At 42.6% G+C, this 19,895-nt stretch overlaps 1 protein-coding gene across 3 annotated transcripts in view; it reads left to right on the forward strand.

Moving 5' to 3' along the window:
• ESRRB (estrogen related receptor beta) overlaps positions 1–19,895 on the forward strand; it is a 159,212-nt gene that overhangs the window by 46,782 nt on the left and 92,535 nt on the right. Inside the window, exon 1 of one of the 3 annotated variants that reach the window (XM_048949012.1) lies at positions 13,434–15,514. The exons of the other annotated variants lie outside the window; for them this stretch is intronic. The gene's annotated coding sequence lies outside the window, so the exon portion shown is untranslated. Of the gene's footprint in view, positions 1–13,433; positions 15,515–19,895 lie in introns of those variants that run through there. 3 annotated transcript variants of the gene reach the window in all.

Consider the following 19,895-nt stretch of genomic DNA (forward strand, 5'->3'; position numbering starts at 1 on the left):
ATCAAAACCTTCTTGCGCTGAAGTCCCAATAACTGTTCAGACCTAAAAAAAACCTCTTAGCAGGCCTGAAGTTGTGGGGAGTGATGCTAGTTTTAGTTCTCCTTCCAAGCCAGAAATATTCCCAATTTTACTTTTTGAGCCCATCAATAACATGGGGTAATTATGTGACTATGAAAGCTGCCTTTGTACAAAAAGATGTTTGTATCATATACTATTTAAAAGTGGAGCCAAGCAGGAATTTATGCTGCTGGTTTCCCATTCATCTGGGAACTGCTGCAACTTTGGTAAAGTCACGTTTCTGCGGAGAGAGGACTTGAGATGCTAATTTGACTGTAGGAGTTTATTTCTGGAATGCAGCAGTGTTTCACCAACGGAGCAGCTGTCCTGGAAACACTTACTATAGGAGCTCTTTTTCCTCACTGTGTATAATTGACAAAATCACCCCAGTTAATGTGAAACCTTTTAAGTCTCCTTAACTAGACCACAGGGAGTGCAGAGAGGTCTACAGAACTCTGACCTCCTTCACTTCCTTCTCCTATCATTAGGGAAGAAAAAGATACTCCCATGCTTAAACGTTCCTTGGAGGAGAAGCCCATAATCTTTTCTGAGTTTATAAAGCTGTTTCTGTCAGTAATGTGCTACTGTTTGGGGGGAATATGTTGGTCTCGCACTTTCAATAGATAATTTGTGATAGTAAGTAAACCTCTCCTAAGCTTCTCAGCTATTGTAGAATGATTAATCACAGCAGTTACAGGTGGGAAAAGTTTCTTAAGTTATTCAGTTCTTCTGTTTGACTGGCTTGGCTTGCCCAACTTTCTTCCATACCCATTCACTGCTGGGTGACAATACATTTCTACTGCTCAAGTGCTTCTGCTATCAGAGAAATTTTCCTGGTTGTTCAGTTAATATTATTTCTTAATTTCTTTTTTTTTTTTTTTTTCTCTCTCTCTAGTTTTCTCTCATGATACACAGTTTCTTCTTTTCATTGTTTCCACTCTTAGATTCTTTTTAGACAGAAGTCCTGTCTCTTAATCCTTGTTTCCTTGACCAAACTCTGTTTCTTTTTGGCCCTCCCCTGCTGCCACTTTTCATCATTCTCTTGAACTACTCTGTAAGTTTTATTGTGTTTCTGTTGAAAAGGTTTTACACTTCGAGTTTCGAACCTGTCTTTGGCCAGTGTTCAAGGCTACTCACAGGTAGCAGTTCTTTATGGGGAGGAGGACATTCCAGCTGGACGAAGGCCTTTTTTTTCCAGAGAGTACCAAGTGACAAGTCCTGCATCTATGATCTAGGCCAGTTTCCCTGATGGTTGCATCACTGAGGCAAGATCTGCAATGGAAGCCTCCATCTGCTGGGGTTTGGGGAGTGCTTCTTCCATCAGGTATTTGACACAGTCCACAAATTGCCCCCACATCTGCTGCTGGCTCTTCTCCCAGGCTGTGCTAGTGTAGTTTTTCAGATGAATAAGTGTGACCAGGGCTTCCTAAAAATTAAACACTTTGTCAAGGATTTTTGCTCCCACCATCAGTTGTTTTGGAAAGAAATATTTTTTTTAAAAAAGATGCTTCACTGAATTTACCTGGAGTATTTAAGAATTTAATTTTGGAATAGGAAAACTCTAGAACATGATCAACGAATACCATTTCCTTTTGTAATTTCCCTCACTTTCCATGTGTGTGATGGAACATAGTTAGTCCTGGGTTGACCTTATGGCAAAGTGGAATCTGAAAAGCTGAAAAGGTTTTTGTGATCCATTTGGAGGGGGGAAAAAAAAAAAGAGAAGAAATAAGTAAAATCTATATAGTTTTTTTTTTTTTTTTTTTTTTAAGGAGCCAAAGGCAGTACGTTTTAATAGGAAAAAATGAGTCTTGCAAGTGTTGTTTCAGATGCTGAGATTTGGGAGATGTGGTAGAAAGGAGAGGTGTGTGGTTTTTAAGAACAGCCTGGTATGACACAAACTGGAAGGAGCAATTGGAGAACAGCAGTGTGCAAGTTTAAGAGGCCTTCAGTAGGCAGTAAAATAGTACATCACAGCTTAATGGAGAAGAATAAAAAAATATGGTCCCCAGTACTATGTAGTCTCTTCTGATGGCACATGGTTCCAGTCACTTGAAACTAAATAACAGATTTGTTTTATCTGTTAAAACTAAAACCATGTCTGGTTAGTCAGAGTACGCGAGAAGCTGGAAAAACAGATTTTTCTGCTACAGCAGAGTCCATGGCTTCACTTCAGGCTGCCAGTGCTCCAGTATTAAAATTACATATTGTAGTAGTAGAAGCAAAGCTGGACAGCAAGACAAATGTTAGCGGGCTTGGATGGTAGACAAACAGTAATCATATATTATTTTATAACCCTGATGTTCTGGGTCATATATATATTTTTTCTCATAGGCATCTTGCTCTGTGAAGCTTGAATGAACTTTTAAAGTAAAGCAGATCTTAAAAAAGCAAATCAAGACACAGACACTTTCAACTGACCACTTATTGTCTTGTATAGGATTGATGCACTGTGCAGCCCTTGCCATTGGGCTTTCAGATTTCTTTAAGCATTCTGGTAGATGAGATGCATGTTCTCTGGTAAACATAGGTAGTTTTTCATAGAAGGATTAATATATAAGAAATTGCGTTATGAAAACCATTTATGATTCCTCTTAATTGAAGCTTATTGAGAACAAAAAAGTTCTGGTTAGTTGGTACAACACAAATCCTTCTCAGTGAATGGTTTCACCAGATTGAAACAGATGCAGAAAGCAAGATAAATGTGCACAAATACTGAAACTTGTAAATAACTGAAATCTAAAAATATTTTGAGGCAAACCCATGTCACTTTGATGCTCTAGGCTTAATGCAGGCCATTAAAACCCACCTAGTAACTCCTGGACTGACTCGGTAGCTTCTCAATGTCAGTATCTTCTAAAGAGACATGCAGCTGTTATGGAAAGACATTGTGATTACCTGGAGTACCTCATGGCAGGTTGTCCAACTGGCCAGTTCCTTCTGTTTAAAAATGAAAACATTCTCTTTATTGTGAAGTAGAATTTGTCTAGTTTTGATTACTAGGAATAGTCTTATCTTACATCGTTTAAAAGAAAGATAAAAGAACTCTCCACTGTTAAATTTTCCTATGCTTACAGTTGTATCCTGTCACTCCTCAGTCTGTTCTTGGAATTAAATTATTATTATATAAAGTATTATGCTTTTCAGATTGCTCTCTGAATAGTTTTTGTTTCCAGCAAGTCCTGGTCTCATAGAACCATGCTTTTCAATTCAGAAATTATGTCTTTCAGTCTCATTCTGTCTCAACCATGTCAGCATTTGCCTACACAGAAGGAGATGTTTTCAAAGAAAAATACCCTAAGCATAAATAAAACATCTGGAAAAAAAAAAAAAGACAACCCTAAATGTAAATACAGCAGTTGTAAAAGTACATTAGCAACGTGGGGAGCATATGTCGTGTGCATCTGAGCCTATAGTAATCCTCCTTGTGGTCAATTTGGATTAGACCAACCTTTTGGCATTTTAAACCCAGTTCATCTCCCCACTTAGAGCTGTGCATTCGTGTATGCCAGCACATAGATAACTAGTGGAAAGAAATCATCTGACCATACTCAGCATTGGTGCTGCCTCACCTTGAGTACTGGGGTGCAGTTTTAGGTTCCACAGCATAAGAATATAAAAATACTAGAATGTGTCCAAAGAAGGGCAGTTGAGATGGTGAGAGGTCTTGAGGGCATGGCTTATGCAGAGAGGCTGAGAAAGCTTTGTTTCTTCAGCTTGGAGAAGACCGGGAGGTGACCTGATTGCTGTAATAATGAAGATGTTACACTAAAATCTTTCAGGTAAAGAAACTCAGTATGCTCTAAGAGATTTTGGCCTTTACTTTTACTGTCTGTGGCAGAATGTAATTTTATTGCTCTGGGAAGAATTTGAGGAAGAAATCCTGGATTGGGATTCTCTGTTCATACTGTCCTCCTTTGTACAGGAATGGTTAAGAACTGAGTTATTTCAAGCAAGTTGCTCTGTGAAAGAGAGTGAGTTCACAAGACCAGAAATAGTAGTCTGTTGTTAGGAGCATGAGAGGATCAATCTGACAGCGGATGGATTTGCTTGTGTCTTGCTGGGTTTTAGGTTTTCAGCCTTTGACTGCACCTTACCTGTCTGCTATAATGCAATGAGAGGACCACCTTCTTTCACTCCCCTTTGCTAGGATATTAAGGCTATTTGGAATCAGATCCTATGAATGAATGTAGTAATGAAGCCATCAGTCTCAAATATGGGTAGCCTCTATATTCATAATTCTACTGTGAGTTTTATTTCTCTTTTTCTAAATTATAGTCTTATGATCAAGAGTAGAACTGCAAATGCTTTACCAAAGAATTCCAGTACCAGTTGGTAGACACGCTGAATTGTTAATACATTCACTATAGCCATATCCTAAAAAATAAATAAATACTTGGATTATGAAAATGAGGCTTTGTGTGTAAGAACAGCAGCAAATGAGCTGCAACAGGCCTTTCTTTGTACTTTATCTGAATAATTGTTTGTGATACGGCCACTTGGAAATACACTTATGGAAATAGCTTGTTAGCTGGTGTAAACCAGCACAGCTGTGGTGAAACCTAACCAGCCCTGCTATTGTATGCCACATTACAGTTTGGCCCTTGATGTCCATAGGTGGTTGTTTCCTTGCTTTTAAGTGGCCAGGTTTTGTACGTGATGCAGGTAACTACAGGGTTGTCAGCAAACCAAAGCGACCTTAAACGTGGTTCTGACGCAAGGTTTCCTTTCAGGTTGTACCTGCTCAAGGGAAAATATTCCTCAGGTAAATGGAACGTGGTAGAGGACTGAATGGGAGCATGGGGAGGAATGGTGGTGACAGGCAAGTCTGATCTGAGCTAGCACTGTAGCACCACAGACCAAGAGGGAAAAGCAGGCAGGTTGCATACTTTGGCATTTGTATGAGATTTGATTATGTTGTTTGGAAGCAGGACATCACAAAGCATTGAGGTAGTGTTCTTGCTCTGTACCATCCTGGTGAGACTTTCAGCTCTGGGCACTAGAAGAAAAAATGCAGAGGAAACTTGGAAGGTAGTAAGAGAAGAACAACAAAAATGATGACAGAGCTGGAGGGATTGTTTTTATGAGGGAAGATCAAAAGATCTAAATATGTGAAGCTTGGCTAAGTGATGACGAAGAAGGAAACATGAAAACTACCTACAACTGTTTGAAGGATATAAACACTAGAGGTGAGCAAACAGCAGGGAGAAATGGTCTATGAATTTGAAAGTCATTCTCAGTGCAATCTTGTTTCCACCCTTTAGTGCTCGCTTTCTGTTAGGACTTGTGCTTTGCTGAAAACATTTTCAGGAAAACAAATACCTTAGTAGTTCAAATGCTTCAGTATCTGCAAGGAAATTCTGAAATCTAAGTTCAAGTTTAAAATTTGAAATTTGCTTTACCTTGCATAAGTCACCTAATGCTAATTGACAGTATGCAAATTTTGTGTATGGTAAGGTAAATGTGTGGTTGAAAACTATACTTTCTGTTTATGTGGGACTTGTCCTTCCCTGATGGAATTAGTTAACTAACTGAGCATTGCAGGATAGGTTGCAGCTGCCTTCTATCAACTTTGCACAAAAAGATGAGGCACTTACTTTTGTAGGCAGACTGTATTTTATAAATAGAATGATTTGCATGTTGATCTGTTGGGAGAGACTTTGTGTTTGACAATAGGTAAAAGTGAGTAGAGCACAAAACACAAGTATGTTACTCATATGAGGGTTGTCAGTCCGTTTTATGAAGTTGTTCAAAAATGCTTGTGCGCTGCAAGGGAGATCTTTTGTAGTTTGTGTGTGGGCTATTCATAAGCTAAGAAAGGTGAATGTACCTTCTGTGACAGTTAGCACAATTGAATTAAGTGGAAGCTGAGTTTTAAGAAAATGTGTTAGTGTTGAAATTCTCTCCTGGAGGTTCACTTATCATTTAAAGTACTCGGGCAAAGCAATGGAAGCGGGTGCTGGGCAAGCCTCAGGTGAGCTGACTAATTTGGCAAGTCGTTTTCAACTTTGCTTATTTGTAAATTCAGGCATTAAATTCTATGCTAATACTCATCAATGGACTTGTCTATGCATCTTTCCCTGTTAATGTAGGATTGATGCGTGCTGCTCAGCAAATGACAAGAAATGCACAGCTGTCTAGACACACTCTTTAAGAAAATGCTTCTCTGGAAACGGCTGTGTATGTGCATGCATACATCAATCCATACTGTACACAGAAACTACAGGCATTGACCTATGCAAACACACACCAAATTATTGCTTCCTATAAACAAATTAGCATGCTTTAAAAGGTGAAAAGCTCTATAAAATTGTCTGCCCTGTTGTTTATGACATGAGCAGAGGATGCACTACATTACGGGGGAGCTCACATTTCTCTCTTCTCCCCCCCTTCTCTAAATGGACGTGTGCTCCGTCCGTTTCACCATTGTTCCTGCCAGCCCGATCCCAGCAGGGGTTCCCTAATTAGCAATCTCTTCATTTCCAATCAAAGCACAAAGCGGCCCCAAAAGCCTCTCTTTATGAGGGAGCTGAGCGGTGGCTGGGGACGTGGAGTGGGATAATTGCCTTCGCCACTGGCAGCAGTAAGCAGCCTGGCTAATTCATTATTGTAATAACTTTGCTTGTCCTTGGGGAGGGGGGGCTAGGATGAGGAGGACTGAGCCTGGCGGTGCTAGCTGAGGACAGGGGGAAGGGGGAATCCAGCCAGAACTGAGGTAGGGGATGTGAACAATTGGCAGGAAAGGAGAAACTATTTGAGATTTTTCCCTCTGTCCCCCCTAAATAATTTGGGGAGGATGTTAATTTGTGACATGGTAGACAGTGTTCCCTAGCAAGATTGCTAAGTGCGCCCCTTTGCTCTGTCCTTGCGCTCACAGAGAGGGCAACCTGGAAAGACGCATTGCTCAGTCCCAAGACTGCTGGGGAGGCTGAGGCTATGGGTGAGGAGGTTTGCCTCTCAGTCGGGGTAGGAAAAGTTGCTTCTGAAGCATTGAGTTAAGGCTTAATGACTCAACTGTCCACACCTAGCAGTCTGTGGAATTCAGTGATGCAGAAGTCGTCACCAGCCCTTGTGTAGAGACTGCATATTGTGTTTATTCCACCCAGCCAGGAGCTGGCAAATCTGTGGCAGACCTTTGTTCTTACCTATTGTCTCTTTAAAATACCTTCAGTTATTTACACAACTGCGTGTAGGTTGTAGCTTTGAATTTGCTGGAGCTCTGTTGGCTGCCAGCAGCAAACAAGACACTGCCCTCATGAGCAGACTGCCAGGCTGATGTGAGCAGCTGCTGGAGCTGCTGAAGGGAATTGGCAGAGCTGATGGTTACTTCCCCTTAACTTGAAGGGAAATGTCTGTGCTGAGGTATGGTAAACTGTTTAGGTTTTTATTTTTGAAGTGTATACTTATTTTAAGTAGATAAGATCGGTCGTATATTTGCAGACCCACTGGTTCTTCTTTTTTTATTTCTTTGTCCTTATCTCAAATTGGTGTGGCAGGGTCTTGGCTACTCTGATTGATTGATAGTACAGCTCCTTTTCCAGATTCCTTGGAGCTGTTACTGCTGTGTACATTCACTGAACCCATCACTCTGAACCTGTCACTATTCACATTCCTGCAGAGAGGTGGCTGGTTATGTAGCTATGCATTTTATTGTCAGTGTGTTGTTTTTTTTTCACTGAAAATTATTATTTCTGGCATGGAATAAAACAAAAGAAACAGTGATGTCGAAGTGAAAGTATCAAACATGCAAATTTATGTGCACAGGAACACTTTCATATTAAACTACTACATTGTGTTGGTAAGCACTCCATTCTGGAGCTATTTGCAGGATTTTTTTGTTATGGAGAGGCACGTGGTGCAAGTCTTCAGCCTGATGTGCATTTCAATAATTTCCTGACAGGTTTAGCCACCTAAGATGTAAAGTGCTTACAAGAAGACAGGTGTTTCTAAGGTATTTGGATGAGACACCAAAGGATTAATGGGTATTTGGAGCAGAGTCTATAGGTGACATCCTGATTCATGTGACCAATGCAGTTTTCCTGGCTGCCTTGTGCTAGTTGCTGTCTGGCAGGTTTCTCCACCTCTTGACCAAGACGTTCATTCTTCTGCTGGCTGTTCAGCCTGCGGCCAAGGGAATGTCAGCTTAGCTGTCAAGCAAGAACAAACTTCCTCTGCCCTGTACCACTGTGCATGAGCAGTCCACAGCAGTGATGCTAGAGTCCTAGGAGAATGTGTCTTGATTTATTTTTTTTCCTTATACTCGGTGCTGTAATCTTGGTTGTGTTATGCATCTTGTTGTCTAATGTAAACACCTTACAGGGAGAAGGGTTCAAGTGGGCCTGTGAGTGAGCACAACTGTTATTTCAATCACTTGTTCTTTGTCCTCCTACAGCATCCTTTCCATCTAAGGATCATTGTAGGAGTGATAGGAAAATTGCACATCTCTCACAGCTAGCCCAGTTAATGAGGTACAGCAGAAACAGCACACAAGAGTTGAGGTGAAGTCATATACATAACCCTGCTTGCTAAAAATGGAATATTGTTCAGCATTCGTTGAGTTAGTTGTCAGTTGTGTGGTGCATCCTGCACTTTTTATTTTTTCCTTCAACTCTTGGAGAGCACCTCAGCGTTGTGGAAAGCATGGTGACCAATAGTTAGAGTCAAGCACTCAGTAGAAGAGACTTTGAACAAATCATTTTCTTTCTTTATGTTTCAAGCAGCTCAGAAATGAGGATAATCTTGAATTTGCTTCATGGTGCTTTAGGAGGCTAAAGACCTTTTGGTAAATGAATTAGGAACAGGCAGCAGAAAGGGGCAAAAGTGTCTGATACACAACACACTGGCTATATGACTGGGGGAATGCTAGAATATGGGCAAAGGTGAATGAACTGGAGCAACATTAGGCAGCTTAGTCTTGAGTTCACTGCTAGTATGAGACCCTAAATTGTATCATTGTTAGCAATTGCTTCTGAAGAGGTAAGAAATTGTAGCAACGGGCATGAAAAGGAATATTAATGATCCAATTTCCAGCTGGGTTCCACTCCAAGGCCTCTCTGGGTGATGTGCATTTTTAATCATAACAAACAAGAAGGAAAAGGAGTTGTTTGCAGTGAGGCGGGTTTGCGTATGGAACCGTGGTGTGTGACTCTACTTTAGACCTCTGCCTGCTGCTCCAAGAAGGGCATTACATACAGCTGCTGTGCTTGAGTGCCACAACAAACTCGTCTGGATTATGACCATAGTAAAACCTGGGTCACCTAGGAATGCATCTTGAGTGGCCTAAACCTCTTAGCCAAAAGAAATCACTGAATTTGGCTGAAGCTTCAAATCAAAACTGACCCTAACCCCAAAAGGGCAACAGTACAATTTCAGAGTGTTAGAAAGCCTTTTGCTAATACAGTGTTAATTCCATTAACATATTTTTGCAGTCTTGATTATTTCTGTGCAGGGGTCTCTTCACTTGTTTTGTTTCTGGAAAGTGATTTCTCTGACTTTCAGGGGAGTAGTCTAGCTGAGTGATATGCCCAACAGCCCAATCCCTTCAATCCTTTTAGTCTTACACAGGAGTGTGGAGGGGCTTTTGGAGAACCGTTGTGGTTTCCTTAACCTCTGAGGTGTTTTTCATTCTGAGCTTTAAGCCAAGGAAAGTTCTCTACTGCTTTGGGAGCCCATCACTGAATGGTTGAAACAGTCAGGAGTTGTTTTTGAGTGACACAAAGCCCCACTCACTTAGGGCTGAGTATTCTGTGCTCATTTAGCTGTGAGACATGCAGCTCTGTCCTTGATACATGCATTTGGGAATGTGCCAGCCATCTACCCTAACTTAACTGCTGAGCTTCAAGCTCTGTGTCTCAGGACATACCCTTGCTTTTTCATCCATCTTCTGCTCTGTCCTGCTGACTGTAACTCCTTTGTGTGTTGCCTTGAATGGCTAATAGTCACACCAGTGTTTTAGCTCCACAGTTGTCAAGTGTGTGTGAGAATGTGGTGAAATAGCACAGGATCTTTGTGGCAGAGGTTTCTGATAATGTCTTTGGGGCAGAAGAATTGGCTTTCTCAATACAAGACTTAAAGTTCATGCTGAGCGGGACAGTTGTTCCACCTGGCAGAGGGCAAGGGGGTCCTACAGGTACTCCCTCATTACTGTATAAGAATCCTCTCATGTGTAGTAAGGCTAGAAGTATGTGTCCACCTTCCTGTTTGTCTTAGCAACCCTCAATTGCTCCCCTTTGTGTTAATGTTAACCCAAAGCAGGGAAGAGGGCTGAAATACTGCATGCCTGGTCCTCGTAGCATCATGTTCTGTGTATCTGGCAGATGAAAGGTGTCTAGTTTCTAACATCCCAGTGCTCTTACTCACTATTTTCAAGTAAGTAAGGTGGGGGATCTGGAAGAGATGGAATAAAAAGCAGGACAGGCTTTTCCTCCTATTAAAGTAGGGGCTGGTGTTCTCTGAGATGACCTGTGCTGATACAGCCATCAGTGACCTGTTGGTTGGGGTTAGAGCATTGCTACAGAAAGATGGGATGCTTTCTGTCAGAAAAGGAGGTTCTGGAAGAATGTAGGCACCTGCAAAATCAGAGCCAGCCAGGCCACTTGTGTCTGCCTCAGCTCCTGCAAGCTGCAGTGCCAGGGGAAAGGCCGACAGCTTGCAGGCTTTTGTTTTGCTTCAGAATAAAAGTTACAGCATTAATATCAGAGTTATTTCACCTCAGGAAGGGAATTCACTGAAGTGGCTGAGAAGGGAGTGGGGAGGGGATGGGAGAAGTTGCCTTTCAGCAGCCGCAGTAGATGCAGCCTCTGGCATAAGTGCCCCGGTTGGAGGACAGAGCAAGGGGTTTGGATGTGTGTTCATGCAACAAGTCTGGCCCTGATAGAGGCATGCTTCCACTTGGCAAAGCTTCCTCACTGCTGCTGCTGGATGCCCGACCAGCCAATGCACCTCCTGCACGAAAGGCTTTGGACTGAAATGTTGAAAGCTGCAATTCTGTGTACGTACATGTGTAGGAAGGACAAGAGGATTGCATGGACAGTGGTACCCTACTATTAGGGGGATAACAAGTGGACACATAGCTGGTTGTAATCTTATAATTGCTTTTTGGGGAGGATGGCTACCATTTGCTGAGACAAGTGTTTGTTGCCCAGGCAAAACTCCCAGTGTATTTACAGCAGCAGTCTCTGTGTGTGCGGTAGGTATGTGTGTGCGCGTGTACATGCTTGTGTATGCCTTTATTTCCATGCTCCAGCTGCCTGCCTCTGATTTAAGGGCAGGTTTTATTCCCTAGCTGCCTCAGGGCTCCTCTTTTCTGATTGCATTAAAGTCTCCGTAATTCTCCCCTCATTAATGATTGGCATATTTTTACCTCTCACTAAAGGAGCTTGGAGGCAACTCCCGTGGGGCCCTGCTCGCCAAATGAAACAATTTCATCCTGCTCCAGAAACGCATTAAAAAGGGTTTGTCAGGATCTTATCGCTAGTTAAGGAAGGCTAATCAAATTACTTCTATTTATTAGCTGCTGCAGCAATGTGTCATTCCATCAAGTACAGGTACTGGGACAGGCAGGAATTGCATGGAGAGCTCTGTACATCCAGTGCTGCTGTCTTGTTCTGCATAATGTTGTCTCTTGCTAAGGGGGGTGCAGGGCCAAAAGAGGCTGTGTGCTCCCTGGAACAGTCCTTCTGCCACCGTTCCCACTGGGATTTCCCTTCTTCTGCCCTTTCTTCACTCATCTTTTCCAGTGTTACCTTTGAGTCTATTGCTTCTGCATTTGTTTGACCTCTTCTTACTATTACTGACTATATTTTGCTATGGACTATTTATTTTGAGCTGCTTTGGGTTTTTCTTTCCCAAGCTTAACTCAGTATTAAACCAGTCTGGGAATTATTTCTTGTGTAATTTCTCTTTGGATATGGGGACTTACAGGGGAGCACTGTGGGAGGATTGCAACAATTTGGAAAATCATATTTGCTTTGCTTACTGTTGGTTTTTTGGTGGTTTGGTGTCTTGTTTTGTTTTGTTTGTTTGTTTGTTTTTAATAAAGTAGGTTCCAAGGACCTAGTTGGGACTCTGAGAAGAGCACCAGCTGTTGCTGGATTGGCACAGATCACATGAGCAGTAGTGGTTTGTCAAAGTGTGAACTCAAATAAAAGCTCACACTTTGATTCCACACATGAAACACATTTTCTGCTCAAAGTGCACTTGTGCTGATAACCACATGCACTGTTGTTCTTTGCATGGGTTCCCAATTCCCATGATGAGCATACCTCCCATGGGCATGCTCCAGTGGTATATGGGGGCAGGTGCCTGCGTCCATTTTTAAACTTTGGAAAATATAAGACGACTACTTTTCCTTTTCTATTTCTTTCATCTTGAAACTGGGAGTGATTTTATTCATGTTTGGGATAAATGTGAGTTTGCCAATGAAAATGTGTCTGTTTCCATGTAAAGCTAGACTCATTAGGAAAAAAAAAAAAAACAAGAATAAAACCACTCAGCTGATGTATTTGCATGAAGTGAAATGTATCTAAATAGAGTTATGATGATGCTGAGTACTTTGTGTTAAATTTGCTCTTTTGTTCTGTGCATGCCAAGATCTTCACCTTAGCACAAAATCCTGAGCAAGCAGTGAAAGTGCACTGTTCTTATGTATAAGCGTATGTGAATACAACAGCATGCATATGGCTTTGACTTCATTTGGGGCAGATCCGTGCTGATTTTCAGCACTTTGCTGAAATGTACGTACACATGTACCCCCTTTCTTTGCTTAGAAATGATGGAGCACATAGAGATTTCACAGTAGTCTGCTACTACAAGCAATGATTTCTGGAGCTTAGGCAGTGGGAGAGATCCAGATGCTCCAGCTGTTACAACTGTGTGAACTCACTGCGTGATGTTAGTGGCTGCCAAGCTGCTGGGGTCCTGGGATCCAGTTCTGGCAATGGCAGCATAGCAGGATGTGTGGGGAATTGCTGCCCTGTGCAGTGAGCCACGCTCCAGCATCCTCATTATCCACACAGTTCAAAAGGCAGTCCTGAGTGGTCCTTCACGTCCCACAAAAGGCTGTATCGATTGGTCTGTCGGAGCGTTTCCTGGGGTCCTTTATATCTCTCTGCCTCGTCGTCAGTAATGAAGAGGCCAAGCACGGGGAGAGTCAGCAGATTCCCAGCTGCTGGGATTTCTTCATCTTCTCATCAGGATTTTAATTAGACACGTCCGAGAGGGCAGCACTGTGTGAGGGCGGGCGGGAGCTTTATCAAACAGGCCACATCTTTAATTACTGTTTACTGACAGATAACAAGGGGGGGGGGGGGGGTGGCAGCAGAGATGGTTGTCGGGGGAAGCAGGGAAGGGAAGGACAGCGGTCCCCAGAGCGCTCTCCCTGAAAAGAAGGCCTTTACTAGGGATTGAGCAGAAAGTGTTCCCTTTCCCCAGCCTGCCACAGTGAGAGAGATTCCCTTTGCACCTTTCCTAGGAGGCAAGTGGTAAATCTAAAAGGTGCGAAGTGTTAAGGGTCAGCGATGCAAGGAATGGGAAGTAGATGTTTGGTTAGAGAAAAATGAGGTAACTGTCTCCTCTGGGCTGCCAGTATTTTCAGCTGAACTGCCCTGTGCCTTCCCAGGCATTGGCAGCCCTGTGGGTTTTCTGACACTGCACAGTAGGCAACAAAATCATTTCCGTTTTTTCTATTTGGAATTAGCAATGCCCCTGTCATTGTTTTGTGGAAGTCATCTCCTGTCTTTCTATGTGTCCTCAGCACTGGTTGCATAGGAGCACAGCTGGCTTTCTCTTGGTGCCCACAGACTTCCAGTGCTCTGAGCAGAACAAGATCTGGAGGATGTGCTTGGGATCAGCAAGGACTCTAATTGGACTGTTGTTCTTTCATTTTGCTACGCAGTAGCGAGCAGATTATAGAGCCCACATGTTATAGATTTCCTGTCATCCCTCATGAATCAAGCTCCGCTGTCTTATTTACTGTTGGCCAAAGCCTGTGAATAACATCACCAAGGGATACACTCTCATGCAGTTGTGCAAACACAGTGCAGAGCAGTTGCATGTGCCTTTGAGCTGTCAGTTCACCTTCCTCAATACCACACCTCAGCAAGGCTGTGTGGTAGGGAAGGGCCTTCCTCTCTGTGCAGGATGGCTCTTCATCTCCCTGGGAGCTCTGTCAGTAACACTGAAGGCAAACCTTTGTAATCTCAATAATGTGAAGTTCGAAAATGTATAACTTGATGATATTCCTCCTCATTATTCCAGACATTCCATATGCTTGCACTCCTGTAGGTACTAAGGATATAGAATTCCAGTTTCCTGGGAGCTGTGTGATGTGAAATCTGCCAGCTCTGCAAGGTTTTTCAATGTAAAAGGCTTGGTTTGTGTCCTGGGCACAGCACTGAAAGGCAGGACCAAGAGCACAGCGATCAGCCCCATTGAAGATGTGTGCTCTATCTCTATTGTTTCTCTATCCAGTAGGGTAGCGAATGTAACAGGCGATAGCTTCAATTTATCAGAAGATATTTTCTCAAGTTTCCCCAAATTTCAACATAAGGTTTTGAAAGTATGCGAGTAATTGAATCCAATTTGGAGATTTGCCTCAGTGAAGGACTAACGTTTTTTTTGTAACTACAGTGAGACATGACTACTGAGTTAGCTGGGGTCCCCTGGAAGTGAAAGCAAGGTTGCTCTGTATGTCATAAGCCAGCCTGCTAGCTGTTCCTGGCTGTAGGTGTTTGCAAAATGCTTGGCTTTCCAAGGGATAAGGTTGGAGACTGTCTGAGGAACTGTGGTGCTATTTTGTTTCTGTTAGGCAGGTTAATATTTCTGTTCTGGAAATCTAGCTATTAAATAAGGTCTGGGGAACATGTCTTCAAATTCTAAGAGGCTTTATCCAAGAGGAAGTGATTAAACTGTTTGTGATGTCTGTTGATGATAGAGCTGGAAGTAAATGGGCTTTGGATACAATGCAGGAGCTTTCATTTCTGTGTTACAAATATCACATTAGCAACAACTCAGAAGCAATAGAACAGACTGACTGAGAAGGGCTGAGTTTTTCAGAGCAGAATGGAAAAACATCTGTCAACATAATGCTGCTGTGTCTGTTCTTCTATAGGGATAGAAAGATACTGCAACCAGCTGATATGGTCCTTGCTTTATTTTCTGTGACTTTAAATTGTGCATGATCTTATGACCAGATGATGTGGGTCTGAAATGGGTGCAGGTGTGAACTGGTAACTGCTAAGTCACGCCCGAACCACTGATTGAGCACCTGGGGAAAGAACCCGGTCAGCCCTGGGGGCACAGGTGAAGGCAATTCAGCTGTGTGACCAGAAGGGGTGGAGCCTGGCTGCACCTCTCTGAGACCTCATTTCAAGGCTGACTGCTGCTGGGGAAGGATCTCTTTATGGAGATTCCTCCTTGGTGAAGCTTTCCCCTGTGAATCTGGAATCTTCTGATATGGGTGAGCAATTTTCTTTCTCTCCTTTGTAGCGCCTTTCTAGTGTGCTGGTCCTTCTGTCATCACGCTTTTGTTGTAAAGTCTTTCCCACTCTATTGATTTATTCAATTACTACAAGGTGCATATATCGTCAAATAAGCATTAGCACCTGTAAGCTACTTGGAACAGTGTACCTAGAAGTGCAAGCGCTCTGCTTAAGCAACTTTAATTTTTATCTTCAGATGTACTGTTGTGTACAGCAGAGGCTGCTAGCAGTACCTTTTTTTCTACTAGTATTCATTGTAAAATTTAGTTTCAGTTGTTCATACCACTGCTTAGCTTTAGTCATTACTTCACGCTTTTCCATGTCCGTGATAGATTGGTTTTGCAGAACTTTTAGACAAAAACAGCAAATTAAAAAAAAAAAAAAAAGTAGGAAAAAGGTAGGGACTGTACTGTGATTTTGGCTAATGTCTTCTTTCTGTTTAAGTACAGACCAAGAACGTTTCTCCTTGTAAAGTTCTAAAATTGTTTCTGTTCTAGAGCCAACCTGTGGGGACAGGCAGGGCTGTATTGGGGTGAGGAGATAATCAGGTTGGAGGGGAATGGTGTTTGGAGAGTTGAGAGCAAAGGAAAGAGATGGGGTGAAGAGGCAAAGACAGTGATGGGAGTGGACTGTGATGTTCTAGAGTGTAAAAGACACAGATTGAATGGTCAGAAGAGCCTCTGACTGGTTATTCCTCAGAGGTGATCAATGTCTGAAATTCATGCAGTATTATCATTGCTCACATTGGTCTTAACAGAGGAGGGTGATATACTCTTGCAGCCCTTTCCCTCCATTACCTTGGTTACAGTGGTCTGCACGATGGGCCAGTCTTTTCTGATAACCACAGTCATGGTGGCACTTCATGAAGGAATTTGTGGTGGGAGAAACAGCAAACCGTGCAAAGGGCATTCTAAAGCATGCTGACATAGGAACTGGAAGATGGAGGAAGGCCAGTTATAATCTGTGTGCACTTCTATCAGCCTGATGGTGCCTCTTACACAACTGAGGTGTTAGCTACGTAACTCTGCTATTTCTTCCTCGAGACCCCTGCTTCATTCACTGCATGTGGTAGATCACCAGCTGCGAGATAAATCAGAATTGCAAAGTGAAAGAAACTTCTGTAGGACCTCGTCTCGTTTCACAGCTGTGTAGCAAGTGAGATGAGGGATGATGGGAGGGGGAGGGAACCTTTTAGTGGTGAGGCAGTTAAATTCTGATCTGGTGGTTGATGTCATCTTTCACCATTTCTGTATGATAGTTTTCAAGCTTCTGAAGCAACTGTTGTGTCAGTGGGTGTTTAATTGTGCATTCCTTATTTTATAGTGGACCTTTTTGATCCTAAAGGATCCACTTTACAGAAGCACTGACTGCTTATAGCTGCCAATGAAGTAAGTGGGAATCCACTAATACTGCACTGTGCAAATATATCAGTCAGGCTGTGAGTCTCAGAATGGGCGCCCAGAATTAGCAAATGTCTTTCACTGTTGTTCTCAGTCATTCACCCGTAATATAGGAATGAAAATACCCCCTACTTTTTTTGTACGAGTGTGTGAAAATAAATCTTGGATGGTGAAACTCTTGGACAGTGGTAATGATAAGCCTGTAGAAAAATGCATGAGAAAATGAATGAATCTCCAGAGATATGTTTGAAGAATGTGAGGTAAATAAGGCCTGTGCTTCGTGCTTTGAAGAATGATGTATTGCAATATGGTATTGTCTCATTCTCACTGTTTGGAGGAAGAGTTGCTGTTTTGTGTAGTTGCAGATCACATAATTGCAAGTAGTCAAAACCTGCTGATCTTAAATAGTATGTAATCTACTAGTTGTAACATCCACTCAGGGGTAACACTGCATGAGTGAGAAATTCAGATTTGAACCCTGTAATTTTGCTTTGTAAGCAAAAATGGTGCCCAGATACTACTGTTCTGAGTAGTAAAGGATCTGGGAATACGTGAGATCATAAAACCCACTGGAAGTAATTAAAAGAGTAAAAGCCCACATAATCTTCCTATGTAGCAATATACCAGAGAGGAGAGTGTCACTAGGGCTCTGAAATGACCTTAAAGATCTTTGCTGTAATGGGAGGAGGAAGAGTGGCAAAACCTGAGCTCCTAATGAAAGTATGCAGGAATGTAATGCTCAAAATATTTTAGTTAACTTCATTTTTTTTTTATGGCTGATTATGTACATTTCAGAACAAGTTTATAATGACTGTAATGGTGATGGAGTGGTGTTAAAATCTACTAAATGGAGAAAATGAATCTTAATAGTGTTAGAAAGATCAGTGTCCAAACCTAACACTAGTTACCCTTTCTGTGGTGTGTCTGATATTTGCTGTATTTCCAAGAGAAAATGGCACAAGTAGGACAAGAAATGGAGCTGTGGCACGTACTACTGGCATTTCGTTTGTGGCAAGTAGAATTGTTCACTGCAAGTGTCTGAGAACCCAACCATAAACTCTTTATCTTATATTTCCACCTTATCTTCCCCACTTCTCAGAATTTCAAACCAGAAGAGGATTCTTTGGCTGATTTTTGTCTGCAAAATGGCTCTCTCAAGGATGGCTAGTGTCACTTGACCAGTTGATGACTTGAAAAGCGCTTGTTCCCATGTTGTGTACTGCAGATAGGGATTCATTCTGGAAGTGAAGTAAGCCAACCCTAACAGACGCATCTAAATATGGGTGAGAGAATGAATGCAAGTCCCTTGTGCAGTTGGTTTAACTGTTCCATCAGACAAATGTATGGTTTAAAGAGAACAGAACAAAAAGTCATGCCAGGGTACCTGAGAGCAGGAACTCTTAGAAAATCCCTGCAGGCAGGACCTGACATTACTGGCAAGGAGAGAGAGGAAAGAGAAATTTAGGAAAACAACCAGAAAAATCCAACAGTCTGTGGTGTTCAGACTGCAAAATGCAGCACGTGCTGGGTGAGAGCCATCAATGAGAGCTGGTTTCTCCGTGGGATATACAGACCTGAACTATCAAAGTAAGTTGCAGCTGGGACTAATGGAAGTTATGCTATGTTGGCAAAGCTATTCTGTTTCTGTGATAGGCACCTGATCTTAACAGGCAGGATTTAAACCCCTTTTTTCTGAATATCAGGGTGCAATATGACCCTCATAATTTAATCCAAACTGCTGTATGTGATGCAGCTCTGGGGTCCTACGCAGAAGAGAAGCTGAAGCATAAGGCAGCGTGTTCCAGGAGCGTCACTTCTGAGTATGTCACATGAGTCACAAGCTTCTGTTGCATGCCAGTGAGTGGAGGAAGAGAGGCTGTGGGGCCCTGTGTTCCAAAACAATTGTCTCATTGACAAAGCTAGGCAACACTAGTGCCTAAAAACTTGGGCATACCTGTTTTGTAAACATCATCTTGAGGCATCTGTGTGCAACAGGTATGCTGCCTTCTGGAAACAGCTTAGGACAGAGCAGGGGAAATGAGACTGAGGAGGAAAAAAAAAAAAAAAAAAAAGCTGGTGCTCCTTACCCCACTGAGGCTGTGCAGGTGTAAGGTCAGGCCTGGGCTCAGCAAAAGAACTGCATGTGCCCAGAGGGTGTGATCCTAACTGTGCAGGGGCAGGCAATCTGCAGTCTCATTCTTTGCAGACTTGCCAAGCAGAAAATGTTTATTTGTGGCTCTGGATCTGCAATCTTGGAGGAAGGACTAAAAGTGATTTAACCTTCAGTGTGAAAAAATCACGACTGAGCAGGACACAGAGGACAGATGTGACAAAGGGCCTTGCCTTGCCTGGACAGGATGGATGGGGAAAGAGAGGCGAGGCGCATTAATTAATTATTATTTATTATTAATCTTCTAATTCTTCCCTTGCTCAGATTCCACAATTGTTAAAAGAAAAGGCTTCTCTAGCTGTCTGGGTGAATCTGATATTAACTCTGTCTTTGAGATGGGGAGCACCCTCTGGCGGTTGAGGATAATCTGACATTTCCTGGGATTGACACCTGTCAGCCCAGCAAGCTCCTGCAGTTAAACTCAGTAAGTAGCAGGGACTGGCTTTCTGTCACTGCTGGGATGAGTGCTTGTGGTACAAATGCTTCCTCTGATTTTCTGTCCCAGGAAACCATGCAGAGCCCTTAGGAAGCCTTTTTGCTCTATGCAAACAGTGCGAGGTGTGTGTGGTGTCCCGGTCCCACTGTCAGGTAGAAGCTCCAGTCCAGCCTCGTCCTGCTTATTCCTGAGCAGACAATGCAGCACAAAAGCCAGCCCAGGGCATGCTGTTCCCTCAGTCTCTCCTCTTGACCTGCTTCCCAAAAGCTCAGATCTTACATCCAAAAGTCTCCTCAGTCTAACTAGGCTGTTTTTGCTCTGCCTAGGTGCTAAAGCCAGCACAGTACAGTCCA

The sequence above is a fragment of the Lagopus muta genome, chromosome 6 (assembly GCF_023343835.1).
Source record: "Lagopus muta isolate bLagMut1 chromosome 6, bLagMut1 primary, whole genome shotgun sequence".
Taxonomy (NCBI): Eukaryota; Metazoa; Chordata; class Aves; order Galliformes; family Phasianidae; genus Lagopus; species Lagopus muta.